Source organism: Urtica dioica, chromosome 8 (genome assembly GCF_054948205.1).
Source record: "Urtica dioica subsp. dioica isolate 48M chromosome 8, U.dioica_male_clone48M_v1_H2, whole genome shotgun sequence".
In the NCBI taxonomy this organism is placed as follows: domain Eukaryota; kingdom Viridiplantae; phylum Streptophyta; class Magnoliopsida; order Rosales; family Urticaceae; genus Urtica; species Urtica dioica.
Window position 1 is genome coordinate 25,683,240 of NC_142763.1, and position 6,535 is coordinate 25,689,774.

Consider the following 6,535-nt stretch of genomic DNA (forward strand, 5'->3'; position numbering starts at 1 on the left):
TCACGCATATGAACGATTTCCTTATAGTATTTCGAGTACCCCAAAATGTCTTAAGGTTTCTGTACAAGAATACCGCAGGATACGACAAGCCTAGTTCGGACTGCACCAAGACAGAGTGAAAATCCGAAAATAAGCAAGAACTGTGTTTCTGAATAAGTGTTTCGGGAAGAGAGAAAGTTGGTTCGAAAAACCTGTGTTGATTACTGAATCCAAAGTCGGATTATATAAGCAATCGTACCTGTTCGCGAAAAGGTTCGACGAACAGACGCACTGTTTCGGTCGAACTACGGTTATAGTCGCAAACGACACGACCGTTGGCCAAACGATCGTTCGTTTCGAAGCGATGTGACCGTTAGTTCGAACGGTAACCAAAATAACTACTAAATGAGGAGGCGCGACCGTTGGCGAGAATCGTCGCGAGAAGCCCGCGGATCGTGCCGTTTCGCCTGGAGGTCGAGCTCGCCTGGAGGTCGAGCTCACCTGGAGGTCGAGCTCGCCTAGTATTCGAGCTCACCTGGAGGTCGACCTCGCCCAGTCGAGCAGAAATGACTTCGTCACTTCGTCCAGTCGACCTCGCTCAGTCGAGCTGAAATGACTTCGTCACTTCGTCCAGTCCAGATCGTCACTTTCTCATTCACCTTAGTATTTTGTTCCATGTGGGACTCTTTCCCACACACAAACTCACTTTCTCAATCAACAACACACTATTTTGTCATTTAGTGAACAAATTAAATTGAGCTAATTAAAACACCTATTTAATTTTACTCAATTTCCAACAAGTGTTTCATGTGCATTTTCTTCAAGTTCTTCAGCAGCAAAAACAAGGGTGAACTTTGTTATCATGGCGTAAGACGTATCACTTTTTTTAGTCCTGATATACACATTGCAATTCCTCTTGTGTGATAGCTCAAAAAATGACTCTAAAGATGCTTGATTAGGAGCCTGATTAAGAAATAAGAAGATGAATTAATATTTAAAGTTGAAGTAAAAATCTGAAAAATTGATTAAGTCGGTGACTTACCATTGATGTTGCATCAACAAATTCAGATGCAAGACATGAGAATATGTTTACAGCAGTTGCCCCAAAAACAATAATTGATATGAGCCCCGTTGAGTCTTGGACATCCACTTCAACTCTAGGCTTAGAACATAGAAGAATAATTTTTATTTATTTATTATTACAGAGAGTTAACAATAGTACATGTTTTGTATACAAATAATAAGAAATGCAGATTTTCTAAGACAAAAAAAATACAAGAGTTAGTAGATCGAACCAAGGAATAGCTCTTGCTTGTGGAGTATCACAGAACAAACATTCAAACAAGCTTTGCAAAACAGATCCAGTTGCTCTGTGGCATTCACAAGAAGTGTACCAAAATGGTTGTTTAAAGTTGGTAACTTTAAACTTGCCCTTCACCCAAAATGCCGACCACTATAAATAGAAAAGAAATATAAATGATATGTATAAATGTAAATAATATTATTCAATAAAATAAGTTTACGAATTTGTACCATTAGAACCATATCATGTACATGGCTGATTGGAACAATGTGATCATTAGGAGGACGGAGTGAAATGGATAAAGCATTGTAGCTTTTGTTGTTGATCAGATCAGTAAGCAGTAATCGCTGAATCAAATATCACAGCCCGTATTTTATTTTCCTGTGAAAAACATCAAAACAAAAGATAAGTATGGTAGGAAAAAAATATTAAACACTTTTTTTAAGAAAGAAACAAACCTCTGGGTCAAATAAGTTCATTGATTGGTATATTACAGGACTTTGAGTTGAAGAGCGGGGCGTTGTCTTTTTAGCAACAATGACTTTCGATGTCCAGCCTAATTCATCTTTTCGCACTTCAAGTATCAATTTATATTATTTTGGAGGCAGTTTCAGAACTGTTCAAACACATTTAGAAAGAAGAATGGAAGAGAATGTAAAAAAATTGATTAAAAGACTATTTTTTTTATTTGTTTCACAACCATATATTCTAAAGCTTATAGAAAAATGGATATAGAATTCATAAACTATACTAAATGAACAATTTTCAGTAAGCATCATAGTATATGTCTTATTGTTTGGGAATCTTAAAATTTGAAGAATAATATATTAACCTTGAAGTCATCATGTGGAGAGCAGAAGAGAAGATGTTATTTTAGCTGGAATTGATATCAGAAGTGGTACTTAGATGCAAGGATCGCCTTACCGTTACCGTTACCGTACCGGGGCCCCAATTTTAGGGGGATACCGCTTACCGAAGAGGAAACCGAGGGGGATTCAGGAAAAAAAAAGGAAACCGATACCGGTAGGAACCCGTTTACCGGAGAGGAACCCGACAAAAAATGTAGGAACCCGAGGGGGATTCAGACAAATATTTTACAATAATAAAAATAGTTTTCATAGTTCATACTTCATACTTCAAACAAAGGTTCATACCAAACATAAACTGAGTTCTTAAACATAAAATACCATAAGTAGAGTATAAAATTATTACAACACGTACGATAAAACACACTAATTATAAGTGATAATCGTAGGACATATGTATACGTCACTCGTGAATGAAGAATCGGTCGACAGCTTTGGCCAACCTCTTGATCCCGGAGTGCGATCTTCTTGGATCAGAGGACCTCGAAGATCCATCGGGACCTTCGTCTATTTCTTCGTCAGAGTCCCCTAGACTTTTGTGAAGGTTTGCTCGCATCGCCTCACACAAACTTTCACGTTCCTTCTTCTTTTGAGAGCGTATGTAGAGTAACTTTTGCATTTCCTCTTGCACTTCATGAGGAACCTGGTCGCACATCTTCACACTTTTTGTCTTCTCTATGTTCGCCAAGTGATTTTTCACACGAGTGATTCCACCACCGCTAATGATGTACCCGCAAAATTTGCATTTGCTTGCATTCGGTCGTCCTTCGACGGGCTCGCAATACTTGTATGCCGGGTCGGACGCCATACTTCATAATCATAATCATTTCAATTCCACATATTCACAAATCACCATAACAATCATCAAATTAATTTCAATTCAATATAACCATTACAATAATTATCAAATTCATTTTAATCAACACTTCAAGTAATTCAACTTAATCATAACAATAATCAATTCGATTCAACATTTTAATCTCGGAATTAATTAAAATTCTATAATAATCATCAATACATATGACAATTAACAACAATCAACGTAACCACCATCAAATTAACTTTACATTAATCATCAATTCATAATCATATAACAAAAATCAACAAAATAACCACCACAATAATCATCCACATAACCATAACAATAATCATCAAATTAATTGTAATCAACACTATTATTTCAACTTCATCATGACAATAATCACAATAATCAACAATTCATAACTAAAAATTGAAAAAAATTCCCAAAAATTGAAGAACTCGGGTGGTACCTCTCGGTTCCCCGGGATCTGGACAAAATCGGCCTCTCCAGGACGGGATCCGGCGGGACGAAGGACGGACTCGAAGGGTTTCACGGGATTTGGCCGGGATTTATGCAAAACACGAAGACAGTCGACGGGATCCGGTCGGGACGGGACGGGCAAATTTGTTCCTCGGGAGATAAGGGTTTCGCGAATTTAGGGGCAAATTATTTATACCCAAAACGAGACCCGGTCTGGGGGGATCCGGCCCGGTTTACCCGGGATTCGACCGGGTTTGGTTCACGGGACCGGTTTATGTAAGTTCTTTCCCGGTCCCCTCCGGTTCAGGGGATCCCGACCGGAACCCGGTCGGAACCCGCGGGATTGCGAACCTTGCTTAGATGGAGCTGAACTTGTGTACTTAAAAGAAGCTGTGTAAAAAACAGATTGTCTATTAGTATTCTACTCTGCTGCCTGCTTTGGTGTCTCTTGATATTCTAATCGATTGAAGTGACATGACAATAAATATATTAGACAACCAATTAACTGAATATTTGAAAAATAGATTTGATTTGTAACTAAACTAATTGCAACCAAACTAATTTGAACTAAGCTGATCTTTTATAAAATGTCAATACTGTTTCTACCAGTCAAGCTAGAAGATACCCTGTTTCAACCATCTCGAGGAGATATCTTAAAAAAATGACTTCAGATCTGGTTCACATGTAAAATCTGCACAACGCATGATAAGAAAGAAAAAAAAAGGACAGCTTAAAGAAAACAGATCTTTTCATGTTTAAAGACATGGAAACCAGATTAGAACTAACCAGCAACGGTAACATATTTTGTGTGAATGTAAAACTGTGAAAAGTAGCCAATTGAGCATCAAACATAGCACACAATTCTGATAAAATAGCAATAGTAAATCTAACGAATTCCGAATCAAACAAATTCAAATGAAAAAAAAGGCGAGGCCTTAATTAAGGAGAAAATCGAAACCTTGACCAAGATATGGTTTGAAATAGGTTAGTGCATCATTACTTCATTAGTTGTTAGTTTCTGCGAATTAGCATTGACTACACTTCCTCCTCCTTCATCTTCTTATAACATCCACACACACACACACACACACACACACACACACACACACACACACAAAACTCTCATCATGTTTTGGCCAAAATAACTTATGCACGGTTTCTCAAGTGTACATTTTCATTGGATTTGATTTTTATCTAATATAGCGTGTAGATAACTTTATGTTTACCTCTAAAAGGCGAATTTAACATAATATATGAGTTTCAATCAAAGAAGGAGAAAACAAAGAGCTCACCCGGCATATCATGACTGGCCTGATCCTTTGACGAAGTCGCAGTCAAACTCGAGTTGACGTAAAATCGCTATCAAAGTCTAGCTCCTACGTGTCATCCAACTTTTACAAAGCCACATCGTTCTTAGGATTAAAGGTCTAATTGTAGAGGATGCGTGTTTGTGTGTGGCTTACAGAACCTGGGTCTCACTGACCTTGTAGTCTTCTGATTGTAATCTCTCAGTAGCCCTATTAAAAAAAATAACAAAAATTCATAAGCTTGAACGCTTTTAATTTTAATGGATAGCTTTCTGTGTACTTTAGTCTTCACACATCTAAAAAGCATTCCTTCACTACCAGACAACAAATACATCAAGATAGTCTACACATTAATAAATTATCAAAATAAGTCTACAAACTGAGTAGAGTAAGTTTAACTTGATAACTTCTCAAATAAAGTGTACAAGTCGATACTTAATAGCATATAAAAAATTTTGCAAACCAATATTGCACAAAAAGTTAATAATAATATCAACTTCATGTTTTTCAATATAGTACCTAATTAGAAATTATGTCCTTGTCGACGGACCGGACGATTCCGTATGCGCTGTTCCTCCGTGCAGCTTCGAAGAAGCTTGACATCGCTGATCCAAACACTAATGATGAATTTAAACATTGCTGTCGAATTAGAACCTGGATTATTCCTACGATTTCATCCTATATATTTCAAATTTCTCTGTTATTTTGATTTGACTATTTTAAACGATCATAACTCCTTGTTTTATTTAACAAAAAAGAAAAAAGGAAAAAAAGAACTAACATATGGCCACTCTTTTTGCCTGGCATGAGAGAATCCAAAGTAAAATCAAGATTAGCTGGTAAATGCAAAGCCATTACTTGGCTAGTGTCTCAAGGTTTACTTGTAGCTGCAAAGCCAAAACTGAATTGACAAACGAGAAACGGAAAATGAACCTTGAGAAAGCTGAGATATTAAGGAGAAAGAAAAAAAAAACAAGCGAGCCACTCACATAAATAACACAATAAAAACCATGTATAAAAAAGAAAAATAATGGTTGAGAGAGCTGAGATAATAAAAAAAACAAACCGAGCCACCAAGACTTGCACTTAAATAATAGAAAACAATTGCTCTAAAATCCAAGAAAAACAATACTTGGAGCTACAATTAGGTCTATCATATCATACCAGAAAACAAAAAAGCAAACGACTCATGGAAAGCCTCAAGTGAGCTAATTTCGAAATTGAAAACGCGAATCACAGCTTTTGTTTTCACAGAAAATGTAAATAAGCGAGTCGTGAGAATAGTACCGTTTGACAAAGCTAGAAACGGAGAGCGAAATATTCTACCAGTGCCTCCATGTGCTTGGTAATATGTTCGTGAGAAAAAATCGGACAACGCAAACATCGTGCGTAAATATCTTAGCTAGAGAGAGTTCGAGTCAGAGATGATTGTAAAGTCTTAAACACCATCTGGTTTTGAAAATCGAAATCAATTTACCTTTAATCGTGAGTTGAATGTGGGAGTATATTGGCAGTCAACCCGTCACAAAAATCATTGTAAAATGACCCAAAAAAAGCACGTCCCGACGAAGATATCCGAGCTTCAAACCCGTCACAAAAATCATTGTAAAATGACCCAAAAAAGCACGTCCCGACGAAGATATCCGAGCTTCAAAAAGCCAACGGCACAAGGAAGAATAGGTGAAAAGGTCTCCAAATTTACTTTCATTGAAACACCTGAATCTTCTTGCTGAAAGTAGTCGGAGCTCGTTGTTAAGTTTTTTTTTTTTTTAAAGGATGGCCCATAACATCAGAGGAA

General features: G+C 37.0%; 1 long non-coding RNA gene across 17 annotated transcripts; it reads right to left on the bottom strand.

Moving 5' to 3' along the window:
* Positions 1-784: 784 nt before the first annotated feature.
* On the bottom strand, positions 785-6,324 carry LOC149388661 (uncharacterized). 17 transcript variants are annotated; one of them, XR_016300826.1, is made up of 12 exons: positions 6,215-6,324; positions 6,025-6,139; positions 5,619-5,680; positions 5,519-5,537; positions 5,257-5,354; positions 4,914-4,947; positions 4,723-4,821; positions 1,741-1,898; positions 1,513-1,663; positions 1,275-1,432; positions 1,022-1,141; positions 785-942 (listed from the first exon to the last, which is right to left on the bottom strand). It is a non-coding gene; the product is annotated as an uncharacterized LOC149388661 (long non-coding RNA). The 17 variants fall into 17 exon arrangements; XR_016300825.1 differs by having other exon boundaries at positions 4,723-4,824; positions 4,890-4,947; XR_016300824.1 differs by having other exon boundaries at positions 4,723-4,947; positions 6,025-6,134.
* Between the last annotated feature and the right edge of the window lie 211 nt (positions 6,325-6,535).